The sequence below is a fragment of the Apodemus sylvaticus genome, chromosome 4 (assembly GCF_947179515.1).
Source record: "Apodemus sylvaticus chromosome 4, mApoSyl1.1, whole genome shotgun sequence".
NCBI classification, from domain to species: Eukaryota; Metazoa; Chordata; class Mammalia; order Rodentia; family Muridae; genus Apodemus; species Apodemus sylvaticus.
In genome coordinates this window covers 83,372,289-83,395,154 of record NC_067475.1, presented here as the reverse complement: position 1 = coordinate 83,395,154, position 22,866 = coordinate 83,372,289, and the positions used below count along the sequence as shown (strand labels likewise).

Sequence of the window (22,866 nt, the reverse complement as noted above, 5' to 3'; positions counted from 1 at the left end):
AAGAAAATCCTACCTCTTATAATCCAAGAAGTCAGCCCTAAAAACATAAACATACGGGAAACACTAATGGACTCAGCGGGATGTAATTATATATTTATACATTTTTAAATGTGCATCTATATATGTGACAATAATTTTATATGCTTATTAAAATGTGCAAATAAAATGAGTACCACACACCCAAATTAATAAGATCCAAAGTCTACATATCTCAATAAACCTCTACTTATTTAGAATAGTCATTCTGGAGCTACAGAGCTTTATACTGGGTTTTGCGCGTCACTTTCAAGTACTTTTATGTACCTTTAATCATAATAATTAGAGAAAAAGAGATCACACATTTTGAGAGGAGGATCACAGGAAAGGCAGGAAGGAGTAGAAGGAGAGGAAGAAATGGTATGATTACATTTTTTAAAAAGATTTATTTATTTATTATATGTAAGTACACTGTAGCTGTCTTCAGACACCCAAGAAGAGGGCATTGGATCTCATTACGGATAGTTATGAACCACCATGTGGTTCCTGGGATTTGAACTCAGGACCTTGGGAAGAGCAGTCAGTGCTCTTAACCAACCGCTGAGCCTTCTCTCCGGCCCGTATAATTACATTTTAATTTAAAATAAGATTTAAAAACATAAAGTCCTGTCAAGATCCATTTTAGCAGAGTTGCACACATAGATAGTTTTATAAAGGATATGATTAATAAATGGTACCTTGTAAAGCATCTGTTAGGAATACTTTAGTCAGGACTCCCTGCATGGTGAGGCAGTGTAGGTCAGAATAGCTAATCGGCCATCACTGTTGGCTAGACTTTCCATAGAGTGTTCCCTAAAGACGAGAGAGAGCTAGCTGTTCATGGATCAAATGAAGGGCGGGTCATCTCTCAGGAGCCCGACCACATCCTATGACATCAGACTAGTGAAGGGAAGCACTGTCTGTCTTAGAGAAAAGGAAACCAAAGCTGAGGGTTTAAATGACCTGCCCAAGATCATCCAGGAAAATCAATGGAGCAGAAAGCTCAGATTTCAGACTCTGCCTTCTCTGATAGGGCTATGATAGGTAATCTTAAACAAGGGTACTACTTGTGTGTGCCTCCTAAAAATGACAGCATGCTCTCTCAGTGGCAGTAGAATTTGCATGACTGTGAGAAATCAACACAACTCCTGAACAAAAATCCCCTAAGTGTTTATTATTATTATTATTATTATTATTATTATCAGCATTATTATTATTACAGTGAGGACTGGAGATGTGGCTCAGTGATAGAGCACATACTCAGTAACAATTCCCCGTACTCCCCTACATTCTCTTAAACTTTTCATTAAAATCAAGTAAAATAGGGACTGGAGAGAGGGTTCACTAGCTATGAGCCCTTGCTGGTCTTGCGAGGGACCTGGGTTCAGATCCCAGAACCCACAGGATGGGTCACAACTGTCACTTCATTTCCAGGACACCCTCTCTGGCATCCAAGGCGGACACATGGAACACGCATACACGTAAAACAAACATAAATAAGTCAGCTACATGTGATGGCCTACGCCTTCAGTCGCAGCACTCAGGAGACAGAGGCAGTGAGAACTCTGAGCTTGAGGCCAGTCTAATTACAGAGGGAGTTCTAGGACAGCCAGGGCTACACAGGGAAACCTTGTCTCAGAAAATCAAAAGTAAAAATTAAACAAACAACAACATTTTGAAAAGCCAGCTAAATTTCATTTTGAACAGCTCTAAAAGTTTAGAGCTGCACTTATTTATCCATTTGTGTTGGGGGTACAGGAGGCCTCTAGGCCGCAGCCAACATATGGAAGGTCAGAGGCTAAGCAGGCTCTCCCACTGTGTGGGTCCCAGGAAACTGAGTTCCAAGGCTTGGCAGAGCGGCACATCCACCTGCTGAGCCACCTTGCCTGTCCTTGACTACGGTTGATGCTTCTCACGCGACCTCTATGCGCTCAGCAATGCTGGACAATAACAGCCCAAAGAAAGGTCCGAGAGGGAAAGAACCCCTTAGGTTTAAGGTACTTTTTAAAAGCCTTGTGTTAATCAAATAGCATGTATTAACCAAGTGAAATTTCTCAAGCCAACATTTTTACGCTCTTAAGCTTTAAAAAAAAAAAAAAAACCCAACCCATTGAATCTAATTCTGTGGTAATTGTTGTGGTGATAATTCCTCTTTGTTAGTATTGTTCATTTACATGGTAGATTAATTATGCCTACTCATTAACCCTAATTTAAAATCATGACAATGTTGCAGATCTGTCACAAGTGGCCTGTGGAAGGCATCTTGCAGTTCTAGAACTCCCACAGTCAACACAAAAGCTCTCCTGGCTCCAAAGACCCCCAGCCTTGCCAGGATAAGGACACTTCTGGGGATACTGCTGTATGGGAAGCACCAGGGAAAGCAGTTCATTGTCAGGGACAATGTGCTCAGAAGATCTCAGGCACAGCAGGGGCCAGGGGCTCACTGGGACGCTTCTAGGCAGTATCTTTTTTTTTTTTCTTTTTTTCTGGAGACAAGGTTCTTCTGTGTAGTCCTGGCTGTCCTATCCTGGATCTCATTCTGCAGACCAGACTGGACTCAGAGACCCACCCACCTCTACCTCCCAAGCGCTGGATTTAAAGGCATGTGCCGCAGCCACTGCCGCTGCCACCACCACCACCACCACCACCACCACCACCACGGCCTAGGCAGCAGTTTTCAAAAAAGGCCTTGAGCACTACCAACAATGAATGCCCGCTTACTTCCCCTGGGCCTCCCTCCCTATGTGGGCTCCAAACTGTCATTGAGCCTTCCTTCCCTTAGATGATGAGGCAGAAGTCAGTGCAAGAGATTGACGTCAGAAACAGAATTGCTCTCTGCTGGCAATCAGCAGAATATGTGGGAGAAACCAGCGCTGGAGCCCAGCAGAGCGGATGTCACACCCACTGGCAAAAGGCCACTGGAGGTAAGGCAGAAGAGTCTTTCTTCTTGAAATTGGGTCTTGTTATGCAACCAGATTCTAAAAGTCCTCCTATCTCAACCATCCAAGTGCTGGGGTGACAGGCCACCAGCCACCATGCCTGGTCAAAAGTCATTTTTATAGGACACAGTCTACATTAGACTGATACTGACATCCACCAGCTAGAAGAACTTTTAAATGAAGCCAAGCTGAAGTTCACTGTCGTTCCAGAGGGTGTCTCACCCCTGCCCTGGCTCCCACTTCTACCCCTGACCCCACCCAACTGATTTGTTAGGGGTCCCCTCTCAACCTGCTCACACAGTGTAAACCCCGCGCTGTCTCCACTTTTCCAGCACGCGGTCTCTCTTGGCTTTGCCGTCTTTAGCTCCATGAGCACGTTTTCCCTGGTGGACACCCATGTCTACACAGTGCCCCACCGTTCATTTGTTGAAGCTCTGTCCCTTAGTGTATTTGGAGTCTGTGATCATTTGTGGGGGAGCATCGGGCCGTGAGGATTATCCCGCACAGATTTCTGCTGCTTTGGGGTAGGAAGGGTCTCAGCCCTTCAGAGACCCAGATGGGAGAGGAGGCCAGTCAAGAAACCAGGTACGGTTTGCTCTTCTAATCAAACAGAGCAGGAACTGCTCACCTGAGGAAGCGCACGGCACTGGCTAAAGGCTGCAGGTCTGTGCATATTCCTCAGCTGATTCTAGCGATGGCATGCGCCCCGCTGTGCTTGCTGGCTTGAGTGAAATATGCAGCCCTCCCCCCCTCTCCACGTGAGGATACAACAAGAGGGGAGGCCATCTGTCTGCAAAGCCTGAGGGCAGCTCTCACCAGAACCCCACGGTCTTGGTACCCTGATTCAGGACTTCCAACCTCCAGAGCCGGAAGAAACAATTGTTGAAAGCCACCTACCTAGTCTATGGTAGTTTTTGTTACAGTAAAGAACTGAATAAAACCACTTTGATACCATATGCAACTTGTTTAATATATCTCGTATTATCTTCCCACCCCTGTATTGCCCCCTCATCCTGCTGTATCAGATTTGTGGTGACAGGAATGTGTGTGTCTGCACACTGCAGTCAACCCAGAAGCTAGGACTGTATGTGCCTGGTACTTCATGGTCACTGATTTCTGAATAAACAGAGTATACTGCGGGGAGGGGGAGGGACTAAAGCGTGACAGTGGGAAAGAGACGCTGTGACAAAGCATGTTTGTTATGAATGCTGTCACCATCAGCGGTGCCTGCTTCCGGGTGTGACAGTCTAAACCTAAAGCAGCACACGTTATCATCCAGAGGGTAAGTATTAGCAACATATTTTTAACATGTTCACAAATTCAGAGGAAGAACCGGAAATCTGCTGAGAACACATATGCACGACAGTAAACAGCGTGAGAGTTGGCGCAGACAGCCCTCATTACGGGTGGGTTTGCCAGCTGAACATGGCATGTTGTGGCAAAAGCAACTCGGCAAACAGGAAACACAGTCCTTGCACAGACAAACCCTGCCCCAGCCTTTCTTCCCTTGCACTATCTCTCGTGTTTTCTCACTCGCTCCAGTCTCTTCCAATGCGGTGGGAATTGCCACTGAATGGGGGGAGGGACGACCTGAGAGGGGAGCTGAGACGAGGAGAGAAGGCTGGGTCTGCAATCCCGAGATTCAGACCACACTTCCCACCCCAAATTACACCATTCAGAGGAGAAGGGTAGCCAGCTTTGCTGCTGACACCAGCATGAGGAAGAGCAGGGAGGGAGAGGGGAAGACAAAATCTAGAAAGGGCAGGAGCAAGCACGGGCTGGTGGGCCGGTCCTGGTAAGATGGCAGAAAGTAGAACCTTAGCCTGCGATTCGGAAGGCGTGGTGCACACTGCCCCAGAGATACGAGATTCCATTTCTTTTGTTTTCAGACAGGGTCTCCCTATGTAGCCCAGGTTGGCCTCAAACTCATTGCCTTCCTGACTCGGCCTCCGGAGAGCTGATGCTGGAGGTGTGCGCTATCATGCCTGGCTTCACGTCTGTCCCACAGACCAGCTCCACGCCACTCCTGGGTCAGTATTAGTCTTGGGCCTCTCTGGTGAGTATACTTAATAATGTGCTTACATTTTTAAAAAAGTTCTTTAGCTAATGAGGAGGAGGACCGGCCATAAGAAAACAAACAAACAAACAGAACCCCAGCTTTTCTAACAGATCAAAACTTTCCGATACATTTATAGAAAGGAAGTAGTGAACTATTAAATCACAATATGCCATCAGGACAGGTGACACTTGGGCAGGCCCCCAAGGCATGGGTGAAGTACGATCTAAAGAACAGGTGTTTTAGGGGCTGGGAGAGATGGTTCAGTCAGTAAAGTGTTTGCCATGCAAGCGTAAGGACCCAAGTTCTAATCCCTAGACAAAGCCAGCATGGCAGAAGTTTGTAATCCCAGCTCTGGTGGGCAGAGACAAGTAGGGCCCTGGCTCACTGACTGGCCAGTGTTGCTAAGCTGGTGACCCCGGCTCAAAAACTAAGGTGGAAAGGAATCATATAAGACACTGACCTTTGGCCTCTACACACATAGGCACACAAGAGCACATGTGTATGCAAGGCAGTACCTCCCCCCAGCCAGTGTTTTGGGTTAAGAGCCTATGGGTACTTGAATTTGCACTGTTACTAGTGATTCAGCTAGAAGAAAGAGGGCAGTCTTCAGCGGAATGAAAACAGGGTGACCCACTTTCAGTTAAATCAAGTCGGATCTCCTGGGAGTCACTTTGTAAATTAGAATCCAAGATCTTTTCTTTCGTGTGTGTGTGTGTGTGTGTGTGTGTGTGTGTGTGTGGTGTTTGAAGGATGAGAGCCTCTCTTTAATTTCAGTCAGTCTCCAGGTGAGGGTGTGCCTGAGCTGCCCAAAACTCTGCTTCTATTGCCAGGGATGGATGTGTGACAGCTCCCTTGAAGTGTTGGCTTCTCTGCAAGGGGTTGATTCCTAAGCCGGACTCAAGTCCCCATTCTCTTAAGCTTTGCGCTCTGGGGTTCCGAAGGGCTGAGTCTGTGCAAGGAGTGTTAAGTAGCTGAGCTAATCGACATTTACCTTGCAATGCCTTGGGACAAACAAGATGAATGGGGTCTCTTCTCCCTATATCCATGCCTGTGCCACCCCCAGATTCCCTCTGGGGACCACACAAAGCAGCTGAGAATTCTGCAACCACAGAAAGGCAGGGAGCAGCCATGTTGCAAAGGGGTAAGGATCCCTTCTGGGAGCTATGAGAGGCTGACAAAAAGGGAGAAAGTTTTTCACCTCAGAACTCCCAAACCAGCATGACAGCCACCCTCTGTGCCCTTGCCTCTGGTGTACAGAGGCGTGTTCTTTCTGCTGTTAGTTGGTATTGAAGGTATGCTTCCTTCAATAATAAGTTTTCAGAAAAAGAATAAAGAGTGCTTCACGGAGAAGTGGAGGATATCAGATCTGAAGGCAGAACAAAGTGAAGAGGCGGCTATAGAAAGATTGCAAAACAAAAAGCAGCAACATGTGGGTCCTTCAAGTGAGGTGATTTACATACTTGGCTTCCCCACTCCACCCCACTCAGTTCTAATCTAAGGCTCCAAGTTTCAGGCAGAAACCTGATCCCCTGAATTCAGACAACCTACAGAACAGAAATACTCAGAAACCCCTCATAGCCTCTGTTGGCAAAGCCCTGGGCTCTGACCTGCTGCCCTTCTGTAGTATGGGAAAGATGGCAGCACAGCATTTTCTTTTTTTAAAGCCACGACAGATGTACTCAAGTTAACACTCTGCTACAGTTTAGAAGTAATACACTCAAAATTTTGCAGAAATAAACTACGATCAGGTTGGGGGCGTTCCTCCAAGCAGCACTTCTGGCAAGCACGTGGTCTTCAACAGGGCACAGGCGTCGCCTCACATTCTCTCTCTCTCTCTCTCTCTCTCTCTCTCTCTCTCTCTCTCTCTCTCTCTGGCACACACACAAAGATAATTTGCATCAATTTTCTAAACCTAAAATATTTCTTTCTCTTTCATATGTTGTAGTTCAGGAGAACATTTGGCCAGAGCATTAGTCTTCATCAGAGAAATAATGAGAAGAGGTGAGAGGGTTCTTAAAATGTAAGCTTTGGTAATTTTAAGAAATATCTTCATATCTACATATTTTCTATGAAAAGCAGGCAGATGATAATGTTGAATTAGGAGAAATCAATGTCAAAGGCTATCCAAATGATGATCAAAGGCTATCCCAAAGATGGGCATTTTCATTTTGAAGACGAGTACGTGTTTTTACTTTGTTTCATAACTCATAGCACCCATTAATCTTTTGTTGCCCTAATCATTTAAAAATTATCTTAGGATTGTGACATTCACAGGGGTAGAAACCTGTCCAGACTAGTCTTTTTTTTTTTTTTTTTTTTAAAGCTATGTGGGTTAAATATGGGACATTCATCAGTCTCCAAATGGCACTTCTACGTCAGGGAATTTTTTACATTGCCTTGCAATCTTTGTGATGCAAATTGCTTGTCTTTTTTAGAAGAACTCTTCAGAGGGCCTGCTAAGGATATCTGGAGGACTAGGCACCAGAGGCACATCCACCTGCAGTAGCCACACCACACAGGAAACTTCTCATTGTGTGTTGCTGACTAGCCCTCCAGTGGCGGCATCATTTAACCCTACACTGGGTCAGAACAGGGCCGACAAAGCACCTGCCTAAAACACAAGGGAAGTGCTTTGAAAATCAATTCATCAGCAAAGCAGAATCCAACTTAGGGAGCTAAGCCAACAAATGACCCTCTTTATTACATTGTTTCAAAACCTCTAGCAATTTACTCATGGAGAATAAAACTGCTGTAACATAAGATGAAGTACTGATAGTTTTTTTAAATGCCTCATTTGGAGTCTAAATCATGGCAGCTAGGACACAGAACCTATCTTTTCTTCAGATGAAAATATTTTCATTTGGCTCCAGAGTTCGTTTATTCAACATCCAAATTTTAGTTGAAAATAAATGGCCTTCCTACTGGCTTTCCTATCGCCATACAATGAAGATTAATGTCAGGGTGGGGCATTCTTGCAGAAAGAGGGAGAGAAAAAAAAACTAACACAAAAATTACCCGTGATTCGAGGAAGCAGAAGTGAGGACCAACCCAAGGATTTCTCTCTCTCTATGTAGTTCTTCCATTGAGCTCCACCCAGATCTGATTGTACTTCCATGGCAGGAAAAATTGTCAGAAAGAAATATTTGATGCATGTACGTTTGCAGCTCTCAATGGCATCTAGAATCCAGGGGGGTCGAGTCATGCATTATGAATGAATGGGTTTCCAATGGTAACTGGGAGGCAGGGAGCTCAACCCAAGGCAGAGAGCCGGGTGGGGGAAGGGTAGAATCGCACACCCTCCACCTAGGAGTAGCCAGGAAGGAATCCTGCAAATTTAATACTTTATCTCACTAGCAAGATACAGGAAAAGTAATTCTTCTTGGAATAAGTCAAGACAACATTAAAATAACGACCAAAATGGATTAAAAACCTAATCTGTTCACAACAGCTTTCTCCCCACACTTGTTAATTTGATGCTTTTGTTTAGGCAAAGAGCAGGTCCTCCCCTATTTTGTAGTCAAAGAACATGCAGCCTCACCAAGAAAAAGGAAAGGAGAGCAGCTAAAGCAGTTATCCATCAGATATACAGGCAAGCACCAAGGACCTACCCATTTCTCCCGATAAACAGACTAGTCAGCGAGGTAAAGAAAGGCACCCCCTCGAGGTTATCGCTGCAGCTCCGCGGCCATCCAAAAGAACAATGCACAATTCTGCCACCGTCTCAAGTTTGGAAGCACCATGCAAAGAGACTGGTTAAAATTCCCTACCATGCAATGCAGCCATCATCAGAAGCCCAGCATATCTTCTGCTTTAGGTAGAGATGTGCCAGCTCATGAACAGGACAGAGGAAGAGAAAAATGTAGGAAATGAGAGAAGGCTCAGGAAAGTCGGCAGGAATGTTTCTGGGTCATTAACAAGTAGGAGACCCCCTTCCGAATTCAGACCAATCAATCTTTATCTTACAGGACATCTTTTTTTCTCAGCGTCTGTTGAAAGGACTGCAGCAAGCCACACTGCAGCAAGGGATTGTGGGATAGGGATGCAGCAACGAGCTGCAAAGAGATTCGCGGGTGGCTGGCTTTCCCCTCTGAGTCAGCAGTCAGCTGTTCGCATGCTCCCGGTGCAAGGCAGCCAGGCTCCATCCCTAAATCCCCGACTGCAGGATTAACCCCAGGAGGCATCAGGAGCAAGCATCACTGGCGGTGCCGACAAAACTGGTACCCACCCAAGGGGTTGCCAATCAGAAAGAAGCTTTGCTGGTCAAATAAACCATCACAGAGGCAGGAAGAACAGATTCGAGAGTGGATGAAAGTTCACATTTAGAGGTGTGTTTTGAGTGGGTGTGACACCATAGATTCTCAACAGTTAATTCAACTAAAATCGGGTTCTTTGGATGTAGCAAGTAGCTTGAAACAATGCAGATTGTTTGAAATGCAAAATCAGATCCACTCCACAGCTTCTTCTACTTATCCACCTGATGTAGCTCCCAATAAAGGTCTGTGTAACACAGTTCCACCAAGCCAAACAATACAAAGGATATTTCTCTGACTTTAATAGTTCTAATCATTTAGGGAGGAGAAAATGATTACTCTCAGGTGCATACTCTGATTAGGGCAAACCAGACTCTGTTCTGTTCTGGTTTCAGTTAAGGATTGAGAAACATGATAAACTTTGCATTTGCCCATAGCTTGGTTTCCTCCCAAGTCATCAAACTTACTTAAAATATTTAGAGTACAAAATGGCCAACAAGTGCCTATCTAACAGTGCTTAAGGGCTCTTTATATTGTAATCAATATTTCAGAATCAAAGCCAGACATGTTAGAATGGAATTGACAGCTTTCCTCTCACAGTGGAGGCAGGCAATACTGTTTGGTGCGATCTTCATTAGCTCAAGAGTGACCACTCTTCATATATTCTAATATATGAAATTGCATATTTGATGACAGTCATTCTTTCCCCAAAGATAAGCACTGCATTGAGGCCTTAATGGAGCCATGACTCCTGAGATCAGCGAAGGTGATCTTGGTTAGTAGTGGGATGGTGAGTTGAAAGTCTAGTGATGTCAACCGGTCTTGAAAAATGTAGGGACATGTGACCTTAGGTATGACATTTTAGGATCACTTAGCTCTCAGAATTAGCACTCTCAAGATTAACACTGTAGACTTTTCTGGAATTTGGTGGGCTTGCTTGCTTGTTCGCTTTTTTTAAAGACAGGGTCTCATTCTATAGACCAGGCTACCCTCAAACTCAGAGAGACCCACATGCCTCTGCCTTCTGAGTGCTGGAACTAAAGGCATGCAATGCTACATATATCCAGCTGATTTTTTTTTCTTTTTTAACAGCTTTACTGAACTATAATCCATATACTACACAATTATCTCAAAGTGTTCTTTAGTCAGGCATGGTGATTTTTATCTGGAATCCTACCACTCAAGAGACCTGTGGCAGAAGGTTTGTCATGAATTTAAAGCCAACCTTGGTCTTGATACTGAGTTCCAGATCAACTTAGGCTGCAGAGGGAAAATGTTCTCAAAATAGACAAAGTTCTACTACTCCTGACAATAATAAAACACATATTTCAAAGCCTGTTAACATATTCACAGAGGTGGACAATGATTACCACACTCAATGTGTAAGGTTTTTCACTCTCTCAAAACCAAATGAAACCCTGCAGTTTTTGGCTGTCACCACCTACCTTTCTATCCCCTATAATCCTAAACAGTTTCTAATCTACTTTCTGGCTGTGTAGACTTCTACTTGCAGGGAACCCTCATCCACAAATAGATTTCTCTGTGCTAGACTCATGACAATGAAATCATATAAAATGGACATTTTAAAAGTTCATACACCATAGCATATATCAGTATCACATACCTTTATTAACAATATCTAATTGTATAGATGTAGAACAGTGTAATCATCCATTCCTTTTTTTTTTTTTTTTGAAATAGGGTTTCTCTGTGCAGCCCTGGCTGTCCTTGAACTCACATTGTAGACCAGGCTGGCTGGCTCCAAACTCAGAGACTGCCTGCCTCTGCTGGACTAAATGTGTGTGCCACCACCACCGCCCACCTGTAATTATCCATTCTTACTAGTTGGTAGACACCAGGGCTGTTTCTGACTTTGGGCAGCAATGAATAACAATAAATAATAAATTTGTGCACAGGGTTTTATGTGGATGTATAGTATATTCTGCCTCAAAAGTTTACAATGCATTAAGGATCAGCACTTAAAACCATAACCAGGTCCCCCCTACATAAGTTTACAATGGCTTCCTAAGACAGGCCATTACAAAGGTGCCTGGCTTGTTATGGTGGGAAATGATGGTAAGAAATGAGGCAGTGGGTAGGGAGTGGTCCTTGGTCTTATTGCTGGACTCATAGTTAAAGGCAGCTCACACATTCAATCCTTCAGTTCAACGAACACTCTCACTGTCTAGTGTCCCAGGCACTGAGTAGGAACTGAGGACACAGAAGAGTTTAACAGGCTCTGAGCACTTAGGTCACAATCGATACAGAAGACAGAGTTTAGCATGCAGGGAGTTATGGAGTAAACGCGTAAGTGCCTGACAGAAGAGGAAAGGGATGCTTTGGGCACACACAGGAGGGATGGGAATTCATCCAAGCACTAGACCCGCAAAGGCTGAGAGGTCAGCTGGCTCACAGCACTGGGAGTCCTGGCTCAGCACTGCTGGAGCCTGGAGTGAGAGCAGAACAGAGGGGCAGAGCTTCCGATGTAATGTGTCCCCCAAACGCTCATGTGTTAAAGGCTTAGTTCCCAATCTCTCAGGACTTCAGGGGAATGATTGAATTGTGAGCACCTTGACTTTATGGAGGGATTACCACATTGATGGCTTCATCATTTGTTAGTGAGGGGTGATGGAATTAGGAGGTGGGCCTACTTAGAGGGAGTACACTGCTGGGTGTGACTTCGATATTCTTGTCTTGGCCCGTGCTCCTACTTTCTGGCCAACCTGTTCCACTATCCCCTTTCCCATGTTGCAGTTGGGGTTGGTCTTGTGCTGCTATGTATTGAAATGCAAATTACTGGACCCCAAGATCTGGTTGTCCCCACGAGGAGATCCTCATGTACACCGAGTGATACTATATAAACTTGCTCACCAAGTTAATTGGTCAATAAAAGGCTAAACCTGTGATTGGCCTGTAGATAGAGGTATGTGGATTTTCAGTTACCTGCCTGGGAGGTCACAAGTAGAGACAAAAGAGGAGAAAGGAGATGGAGAGAAGAGGAAGTCTCCATGAGGGAGAAGGACCATGAGGCCATGGCCAGGAGAAGCAGCAAGTGGCAGGGGACCTATGCTGAGATGTGAGTTAGAACAGCTCCAAAACCCGCCCAATTTGGCTTACAGCTTGAAAATAAAGCACCTGGATTGTGTGTCTTTCAGACGGGCTATCTAGAATATTTAATTCATTTTACGTGTTGCTTTGTCTTATGCACACAGTGTGGAGGTCAAGCAACCATGGTTGCAAACCTCCAAAACAAACCTTCCTACATTGAAACTGTTTCTCTCTGGTATTTGTCAGTGACAACAGACTGACTAATACAAGGCTCATAGTTTATTTCCAACCTTTTACTTGGACAGGAATACACATTCTGTAGCTATAGCAGTACATAGGATAGCCCTATTCCAAATATCGTTGTCACCGTGGCTTTGCTGCTGTCTGGGTAGGATGGCTGTTGGGAGTTCAGCTGGAACCTAATGAGTCTATGAAAGGTTGCCGTAGGAAAATGCACCTTTGTTTTTAGGGTGTGTCTTAGCATTGAGCACAGTTGTTTGGAAGCTGGGAATTGGATTGCTGGAGGATGTTTGAGCAGGCCACAGCACCTTCCTCTTGACATTCCCAGGCAACAGGTACAGGGTGGAGGTAGTGGCTGTTGGTGTGTTTCTTCTTTCCTATAGTCAGATGTGGGGACATGGGGCAGAGTGGGTATTACTACGATTTTAGTAAAGACAAGTTTAGAAAGTCAAGGGCCTAGCTGAAGGAATAGCTGCTATACCGTAGAAGTGAACTGTGCCATGGTGCCCCTAGTGGATAAAAGAGCAAAAAGAGTAAACAGGTAATTCAGAGTAGAACAAAGATTAGAGCGGAAATGTGTGTCAGTGACATAATAGATATAACCAATGAAAAATGGGAAGCCAGAAACCAGAAATATTAGCAACTGCCTGGGGGTAATCATTACTTAACTTTTCTTGTCTTTGGCTTTCAAAGAACTCTTGTGAGAATTATTACCCAACTCTTAGGAAAGACAAAGGTAAGGAACAACTGATTCAAACCAAGAGTTGATATCAGAACTGACCTGGTGTCTTAGTGTTTCTATGGCTGTGAAGAGACACCATGACCACGGCATCTATTACAAAGGACAGCATTTAACTGGGACCAGCTTACAGGTTCAGAGGTTCAGCCCATTATCATCAAGGCAGGAAGCACAGCAGTGTCCAGGCAGGTGTGGCATTGGAAGAGCTGTGAGTTCTACATGTTCATCCAAAGGAAGTCAAGAACAGACTGAATCTCTCTTCCCCAATTGGGCGGAACTTGATCTTAGGAGCCTCAAAGCCCACCCTACAGTGACACACTTCCTCTAATAAGGCTAAAACTTCTCCAATAAGACCACAACTCCTAATAGTGACACTTCCTAAGGGCAAAACATGTTCAAACCATCACACCTGGTGTTGGTATTCCCACTGTGTGTCCATTTCACAAGTGACTGTGTGCCAGCAGGTGTGTTAGACACAGAAAAGTAAGCGATAGAAGAAGACCTTCTAGAAAGCAGCCCTGGGGGCAGGGTTCCCTGCCTTTAGCTTATAGTCATGTGGATTAGATGCAAGGACAGCTGTTTCCAGCCAGGAATAAGGGCAATGATGGAGACCCAGATAGAACCCTGACTGAAGATGTGTTTTGGTGGAGTCTGCCCAGCACAGAGAACAAAAACAAAAACAAACAAACAAACAAAACAAAACAAAACCATTGCTTTTCTTCCCCCAAACCCTGCATTTCTGTCAGTAGTGACCTTTGAGTTCATGATACCTTTCTCATGGTGACTCATGTTGAGCAGACAACAAAAACTTGAGTCCAAAATCCTACACAGAACAGCATTTCAGTTGGTCTGGATGACAGAACGAAGGCTGCTTTCTTTAGTGGGTGCCTCTGAGCTGCCCGCTACTGTCACCACCCAACAGGCGCCTGGTAGCCAGCTCCTCTGTCATCTGTGGATTCCATCATCTTATTTTTCTAACTGAGAAGTGTGGTTTCCTACCTGAGTCTTGAGGGATCTTTCCCTTTCCCTACACTGGGGTCTGCGGCTGGGCAGCCTGGGCTATATATCATCTCAGGATCCTGGAATGGAATTTGTGGAAGCAAGGACACAGGTTCGTTTAGATACGTGTGCTTCCCCTTATGCTATTTTTACTTACTGCAGTCCTTGAGACTGAGGGCCAAAGCCCCACAGACTGGCATAATTTAAAAAAGAGAAATATATTCATTCATAGTTCCAGAGGCCAGACATTCAAAACCAAGGTGCTGACAAGGCCAGGTTCCCAGGGAAGCCATTAGGGAAGCATTCTTCCAGTTCTGGTCCATTCCTGTCCTCTGGCTTATAGAGGCAATTCCCCAGTCATGTTACATGTTCTAACATAACTCCCTGTCTGTATGTCTGTCTCCACATGGCATTTTCTCCATGTCTCTTTTCTCAGTGGAGAAACCAGTCATGTTGGATTAGGACCCGATCTGAGTATGGCCTCATCGTAAATTGTTTATGCATGTGAAGATTCCATTTCCAAACGAGGTGTCAAGGGTTAGGGCCTCAGTGCATTCTGAGGGGAGGGGATACTATTCAACCTGCAATATCTGCACTGGGTAAAGGGATAACATGAAGCAAAGCCTGGCACAGACTAGTCTGAGTGCCACCTGGGTTCCCCCCACAACCTTCCCTTACAATTCTAGTGGGAAGCACTGGCTTTGCCTTGTTTGTGCTGAGCAGTGGTAGACATGTGAGTCTGTAATACAACTAAGAATCTAGACGATTGGACAGAGATGGCTCAGCAGTTAAAAACACCAGCTGCTCTTCCAGAGGTCCTGAGTTCAATTCCCAACAACCACATGCTCATAACCATCTGTAATGGGATCCAATGCCCTCCTCTAATGTGTCTGATGACAGCTGTAGTGTACTCGTATACATAAAATAAATAAATCTTTTGGAAAAAGAAACACACCCTAAAACCTCCTAGGGCTGGTGAGATGGCTCATTGGTTAAAAGCACTAGTTGTTCTTCCGGTGGTGCTGAGTTTAATTCCCAGCACTCATAATAATCTATAAAGGGGTCTGATGCCCCTTTTAGGTATGCAAGTGTAGATGGAGAAAGAATAAAAAAAGAAGAAGAAAGAAGACAGATGATTGGTGGGAAACAGGCTGTGAGTTTCTGTGTTCCTCGGCTCTCTGCTTTGTATACGGCGGAGTAAGCAAGCACACAGTTGATACCAAAGGCAAAGACAAACCTGCAAAGTGCTCTTTGGTTTTGCCATTGTTTGGCTGTGTATCATTCAAAACTGAATGTCTCCTTCCCACACTTGGAATGGGATCTCCTAGTACTGCGTGCTAACTCTAGATTCCTGGATATACCCGTGCTGAGCCAGACCGCAGCTCCGTAGGTAAAGGGTTTGCCTAGCTAGTATGAGGACCTGACTTTGGTCCCTCAAAAAACGTGTTTTAAAAAGTCAAAAACACCAGTCACGACAGCTTGTATTTGTTATCTCCCCTCCCGAAGAAGTCAAGAGGGTCCGAGTCTCGCTACCAGCCAGCCTAGACTCCTCGGCTGAGTTTTGGGCCAACAAGAAGATTCTGTCTCAAAAAATCCACTCTGGCTTCCACGTGCACATGTACGTTTGGAAACGTGTACAGAAGGTTTATCCATGGAAAAATTAACTTGCACGTCAGAGGCTATCAAACTTCTCATTTTAAAGGTCAAACTCAACGTAGTGCAAGTCCCTGATTGTCAGTGCAGGGTTGAAGCTTGAAGCCTTTCCGTCTAATGAGCAAGGGCTCTGACCCTGGCCTCATGGTCCTACCTAGCAACCACGTGGGCGCGGCTGACCTCACCCAGAGGCGCCACCAAGCCCAGACTGCCCTCCGTAGGCAGTAGGTGGGTGACTCGGCGCATGGCTACTCGTGCCTGGCTGGGCGCCCTTCTTTTTCTTAAGGAAATTCTTTTCATGCGGTCCACACAATAAAGTACATTTACACCAGCGAGGAGATCTGACCCGTGGAGAGGATCGGAGCGCTGGCACGCGCTCCTTCGTACTAAGCAACCAATCCCACCTCCTTGGCTTTACTATGAGGGGGGGAAAAATCAAGACAATTTCAGCCTGCAGATGCCCCAGGAACTTCCTGGTTCTGCATAGCCACGCCTTCCGTTTCTATGGCAATAGGTCCCTTCTCCTCCCCGCTCCCCCCGAGAAAGCCAGCCGGGCTTCAGCTAAAACGTAATGGCAATAGTTCTCCTTCCAGATAGTGATGGTTTTGCTCATAGAATTTCTTCCTTTCTCTCCCTCAGTAGGTCTCGTTGGCTAACATTATTCCTCACAGGGCATTAAAACCTTTTGGTTGTTGTTGTTATTTTGTTTGTATATTTGTTTTGTTACGTTGTTTTGTTTCGTTCTGGTGGTTTCATAAAAGTTTGTTAAAAAGATTTTAGAAGTGCATTGGCCGGGAATCGAACCCGGGCCTCCCGCGTGGCAGGCGAGAATTCTACCACTGAACCACCAATGCTTCTTGGCAGCTGAAGCTTTTTTATAAACTCCTGGAAGCAGCAGTGATGGGCGTTGCCGGCTGTGACGACAGCGTCCTAAATTGTAAGTGACTGGGATCGCCCAGGGAGGACTGACATCCCACAACGCATGTGCTCTCTCAGCCGACGCCCTTTCCCAGTCTTCTAGGACTAAAGCTCGTCTGCCTCCTGCCCATCCGGGTTCCAGAGTCTCAGCGGATGCTCCGGATCTTGCGGATTTAAGGTGCTTTTCTGCAGGAACCAGGCTTGAGTTTACTAAGCATTCAATAACTCAGAGCTTTAAGCCAAAGGGGGTGGTAAAAGAGGCACCTTGTCTAAGGGAATAAACTGCGGACTGGGCTTTAGTCCGCACTGGCTGCCTCTTCCAGTGGGGCGACGGAGGACGGTATCTTTCTAAGCAGTCTATAGGGCTTGAGTTCTCTCGGTCCTGTAATCCCACGGAGTCTCCCTGTGAGTGCCAGCACGTGACTCGGATTCTCTCTACAGCAGGTCTCCTAATTTGGGCGATGCGTTCCAAGATCCCTGTGGATGTCTGAAACTGGATTGTTCTGAACCCTAGGTGTGTTACATGCACACCCGTGATAACTTTTACTATGGTGATAAATTTTACTTAGAAATTAGGAGCGGTAGAAGTTGACAACCGATTAAAATAGAAAACAAAAACAATAGACTGTAATCAGGTTATGTGAATGTGTTGTTCTTAAAATAACTTTTTACCCTTTTACTTGCAGGAAGCACTTTGCAGTTTCTCTGGCATATCTGAAATAACAGCAGCCCAGTTTCTGCACTTAGGGACTTTATTAAGTTAAATAAAGTATACTTGAACACGGGCACTGATGGATCTACTTACCAAGAGGCTGACAATTAACAGGTGGGTACCCTCGACAACACGACTACACTAAACAAAGGGGTCATTCTGGGCAGGTGAGAGCAGACAGCATGAGAGTTCATCATGCCTGTCAAATGGCACACAGATGTACTCCTCCATTTTCCAACTAATATAATAAGAGCATGATGACTAATCTTGGTTGACAGCTTGAAGTGCCCGGGAAGAGGAACCAACACTTGAGAAACGGTCTCCATCAGACTGGCCCGTGAGCATGTCTGTTGAGGGTGGTTCACGGCTGCTAATTGCTGTAGGAGAGCCCAGTGGACTGTGGGCAATGCCATCCCCAGGCTGGTGGGTCTAGGCTGTCTAAGACAAATAGCTGAGCAAGCTAGAGGGGGCAAGGCAAGTCTGCACACAAGCGAGTGTGCTGAGTGAAGCGCCTAGTGGACTTACGAGTTCATTCGGGACCCTGTACTTCTGGAGCTGGGTTTATATACGACTCAATAAACGTTGGTTATAGGAGGTAAGACTAGATTAAAGCTGGTGTGTAGCCTATACCTACGATCCCAGCACTCAGCGGGCCGTGGCAGGGGCTTGAGGGTAACAGCGCACACAGTGAGCTCCTCACCAGCCTGGGATGTGGAGGGAGACCTTGTCAGACTTCTGGATGGACAGCAGCAATCCTAAGAGTCAGGTGTAACTCCCCACTTTCATTTTGATTTCATTGAAACCAACATATGAGAGTGGACAGACTCAAACAGAAGAGGCCTCGATGCATACTTCCCAGGATGAGGCTGGCCCCAGCCTCCATGGCTCCTTCCCGAGTGCTTAGCAATCTCCTTCTGGCTTCTTTGTGGACCTTGGAGGCTCCTCACACCCATTCTCAGTGCCAGACCAACCTCAAGAAGGGAGAGAGTTTCTGTTCCCCACCACCATTTCTTTTCTTTTCTTTCTTTTCTTTCTTTCCTTTTCTTTTCTTCGCCCTCCTCCCCCCCCCCCCCCCCCCCCGAGAAAGCCTGGCTCCAGCATCTCTCGCTCTTCCAGCCAGCAGACTTCCTGGAAAGACTGGAGGAGACCAGTTTCCCTTTGGTCTTGTTCCAGAGTCAAAGCTAAGCCTTTTGATGTCTGCCATAGTTTTTGGACACGGAGCCCTCAGGATTTGTTTCCGTGCCCTCTTCTGAGAGAACATGCTGTGGCAAAGGCTGACCTACCTAGTGCCCTCTAAGAGTAGAGTGTGTCTGGGCCTCGGGCCAAGAGGTCACAGTACCACTGGATGGGAGGGCACGGGAGCTAGAAAACAGAAACAGCTGGGGCACAGCAGAAGGAGAGAATATAAGATTTTGCTTGGACCTATCAGGAGGTGTCCTGCTGTGCTGTGAGTCCTGGGGTCATGCCACTGGGACCTCATGGCCAATACCGAGGTACCCCAATCCTTCCTTGATGTCTTTCTCCTTCTGTTCTCTGTTCTTTGTTCTCCTGTTTCATTTGTTTTGTGTGTAACCCCCTGCCCTCTTCCCTTTTCTTACCAACTTCATCCAGCAAACTTTATTTAGTGTCTGTGATGTGCAGGGCACTGTGCTGTGTCATGTGATGGTCACTACCACTAAAGGATTTACGTACTTTAATGAGAGATTAACACATTAATATCTCACTAAACAAGAAAGGTAATAAAAATAAATCTAATCTCAAATACTTTTTATCTGCATTGTCTACCTCAGACCTATAGGGATAAATGGATGCAGCTCTAGCTGACGGGATAGTTTCTGTAGTGGGGGAAGGATTTGGGTTACAGATTAAGATGGATATGCACCTCAGCTCTGACATAGACAAGCTGTGTGGGGGGCAAATTATTTATTCTCTCTGGCCTTTGTCTCTAAAACAGTAGGCTCAAGTAGAGAGGGTACTTTCTAGAGGAGACAGAGTCAGGGGGCAGAGAGGCAGAGATACAGAGAGATACAGAGAGATTGTGAGCTGTGAGAACTAGGTGAACTGTTGCCTAAACGACATCAGCCCAGTGCCAGGTACATAACAAGACTTGAAAATATCACAATATCACCTACTCAAGCCTAGAATCAGACGCACATTTTCTCTAAAGAGCCAGAGAGTAAACACCTCGGACCAGCACAGCATCAGGGCAGTTTCCCACTTAACTCTATTGAAGCTACGGACACGTGGGCAAGCAAGTGCCAACAAAACTGTTTTTTTTGGATGCGAAAAGCTGAAATTTTATCTAACTTTTATATCACAGAATGCTTTTTATCTTGGCTTTTTCCAAATCATTTTGACTAGCAGCATAAAAGGCATCCCCATCACAGAGACTGTGTAGAAAGAGGCTAGGAGTCAGGCGTTGGCCTGCTGGCTAGTTTGCCTATCCCTGCGTAAGCCCAGTGAAATGGCAGATGCTGTGCTATTCACAGATTTCACTTCACAGAAATATCCAACCAGAGGTCTTCAATGACCCTCTGCATCAGTGTCTGGATGCAAACCAGACTGACTAACACAGTTATAACCCAGTCCAAAGACTGCATAAACTTCACAGGTAAAAGCCTACAAGACTTGTGCACAAGACAAGATAACAATAGTACCCATTTGCTAGTCAGCAAGATAAGACATGGAAAAGACAGTCTGGGCTTTGCAAAGGTAGGCACGGTGCTTCTGACAGATGCAGGGGTGTGCCTGTGTGTGCACTTTGTCGCTTGGCTCTGTGAGCTGAGAAGCCACAGTGTAACTGGGCGTGGTGGCGCATGCCCGTAATCCCAGCACTTGGGAAGCAGATCAGGCAGACTTCTGAGTTCAAGGCCAGCCTAGTCTACAAAGTGAGGACAGCTAGTGCTACACAGAGAAACCCTGTCTCGGAAAAAGAAAGAAAGAAAGAAAGAAAGAAAGAAAGAAAGAAAGAAAGAAAGAAAGAAAGAAAGAAAGAAAGAAAGAAAGAAAAGAAAAGAAAAGAAAAGAAAAGAAAAGAAAAGAAAAGAAAAGAAAAGAAAAGAAAGAAAGAAAGGAAGAAAGAAAGGAAGAAAGAAAGAAAGAAGCCATGGTGAGAGGCACTGGGTTGAGGGTCACAGGCGTAATAGATTTTATAAACGTGGTCAGAAGGCAGCAAGCATGTTTAGTGAAGAGACCTGGGGAGTGCAAAGGAGCATAGGAAGAACCTACTAGAAAGTGGCAGTTCCGAACGATATGGAATCAGATCATCAATGAGTCTGCTGTGAAACATCCGGGTACCCCAAGCAATGCACGTTCCCTCTTGCACTGCCTCTCCGTGCTCCTCCTAAATGATTGCAGATAGAACTAGGGCACGTTGCTTTCCTCTCTTCTGAAATCTGAGAAGACTTTCAGTTTCAAGTTTATATCAACTTTCTTGCAGGCCATAATTTTTTTCTCCAATAACATAAAGTAACTACCAAATCCAGAGGTATTGCAATTTATAAATAATAACTTTAAATAATAATAATCATTAAAGTTGCTTCTCATCACTAGAGGAAATGTAAGGCCTCTTTTGTAAAGCCGTCCAAGAATCCAGTTTGCTTTTGCACAGAGTCATCAGCATCCAGCCATTATCCTTAGAGAAAGGATATCTTTGCTTATACAGCCAAACAGACCCCTCTAACAGCCCTCACTGCCAGATGCCATGCCAATACCTACTGACCGGCTGTAGCCTCTCTTCCAGAAAAACCACAACTGTCTTAGTCACTATTCTATTGCTGTGAGGAGACACCATGGCCGAGGAAACTCTTTTGAAAGCCAGCACTTAAATGAGGGCTTGCTTATAGTTTCAGAGGGTCAGTCCATCATCATCTTGACCAGGAGCAAGGCGGCAGGTAGCACACATGGCTCTAGACAAGTAGCTGAAAGTGTTGTCACTGACGACACTTCCTCCAGCAAGGCCGCACCTCCTAAGCCTTCTAATCCTTTCAAAGGGCACCACTCCTTGGTGGCTAAGCAATCAACTGTATGAGCCTGTGGGGGCCATCTTTATTCAGCCCGCTATAAGCGCAGACATTTTCATCCAGACACTTTGAGTCACAGGTAACAGCTGGCTCCCTGCCAACCTGCTTTTGTGTTTTTTTTCTGGCATATGATGAAGGAAACAAGCAAGATCAATCTTGAGCATCATTAGAGAGGAGAAAGGGAAGGCACTAGGTCACAGTATACCCAACAGCACACTACGACCGCTTCTATACCCACGGAGAAATACGTGGGCGTGGCCAGATACCAGGTGGTGTGGGACTCAAGAGGAAGAAAGGAGGAAAAATCAACAGAAAATGTTGTATAGACTACTTTTTATGAATATTTTATTTATTTTTATGTATATGGGTGCTTTGCCTACATGTTCATCTGGGAGCCACATGTATGCAGAGCCACATGTATGCAGTGCCCATGGGGGCGAGGGGAGGCATCAGATCCTCCAGAGCTGCAGTTAGAGACAGTTGTTAACTGCTCTGTGCACCTGGAAACCGAAACCCCATCCTCTGGAAGAGTGACAAGTTCTCTTAATGCCTAAATATTCTCTCAGGTCAACCAACCAATCTATCTATCTATCTATCTATCTATCTATCTATCTATCTATCTAAAAAAGCACAACCGCAAGGTCATAGGACCTGACAGTTTTTTTTTAAATATTTATTTATTTATTATATGTAAGTACACTGTAGCTGTCTTCAGACACCAGAATAGGGTGTCAGATGTCTTACATCTGAATCTGAGAAAGACATCTTTCGGATGGTTGTGAGCCACCATGTGGATGCTGGGATTTGAACTCATGACCTTTAGAAGAAAAGGTTGGTGCTCTCACCCGCTGAGCCATCTCTCCAGCCCAACAGTTTTTTTCCTTTTTGCCTTCCTACCAAGAGTGACATTCATACCTCCTAAAGGGAGGAGATCTACTTCCCTGTGACATATAGACTGTAAAGTTGTGGACCAAAAAGCCTGGATCAGGGTCATAAACTCCATCTGCTTCAGTGTGGACATATTCTTTGAAGGTCGTGTGATTAAAGCCTTGGTCCACAGTCTGCAGCACTATCGGGAGCTGGGGAGCCTTTAAGATGCGTGTTCTATTGGGAAGTCTTCAGGTCACAGGGGGTGTGCTCTTCAAGGGAACTGTGGCACCCCAAGCCTATCCTCATCCTCTCTTTCAAGTCACAGAACAAAGTAAGACAGCCTGTGCTGCCATGCGCTCCCAGGTCCGCTGTGCTTGTGCTGATAGGGACTCAGGGGCTCCA

General features: G+C 45.5%; 1 protein-coding gene and 1 non-coding gene across 3 annotated transcripts in view; both read right to left on the bottom strand.

Annotated features, from left to right (window-relative positions):
* Trim2 (tripartite motif containing 2) overlaps positions 1 to 22,866 on the bottom strand; it is a 110,342-nt gene that overhangs the window by 52,539 nt on the left and 34,937 nt on the right. The window lies entirely within an intron of this gene.
* Trnag-gcc (transfer RNA glycine (anticodon GCC)) lies at positions 16,726 to 16,796 on the bottom strand. The gene has a single exon. It is a non-coding gene; the product is annotated as a tRNA-Gly (tRNA).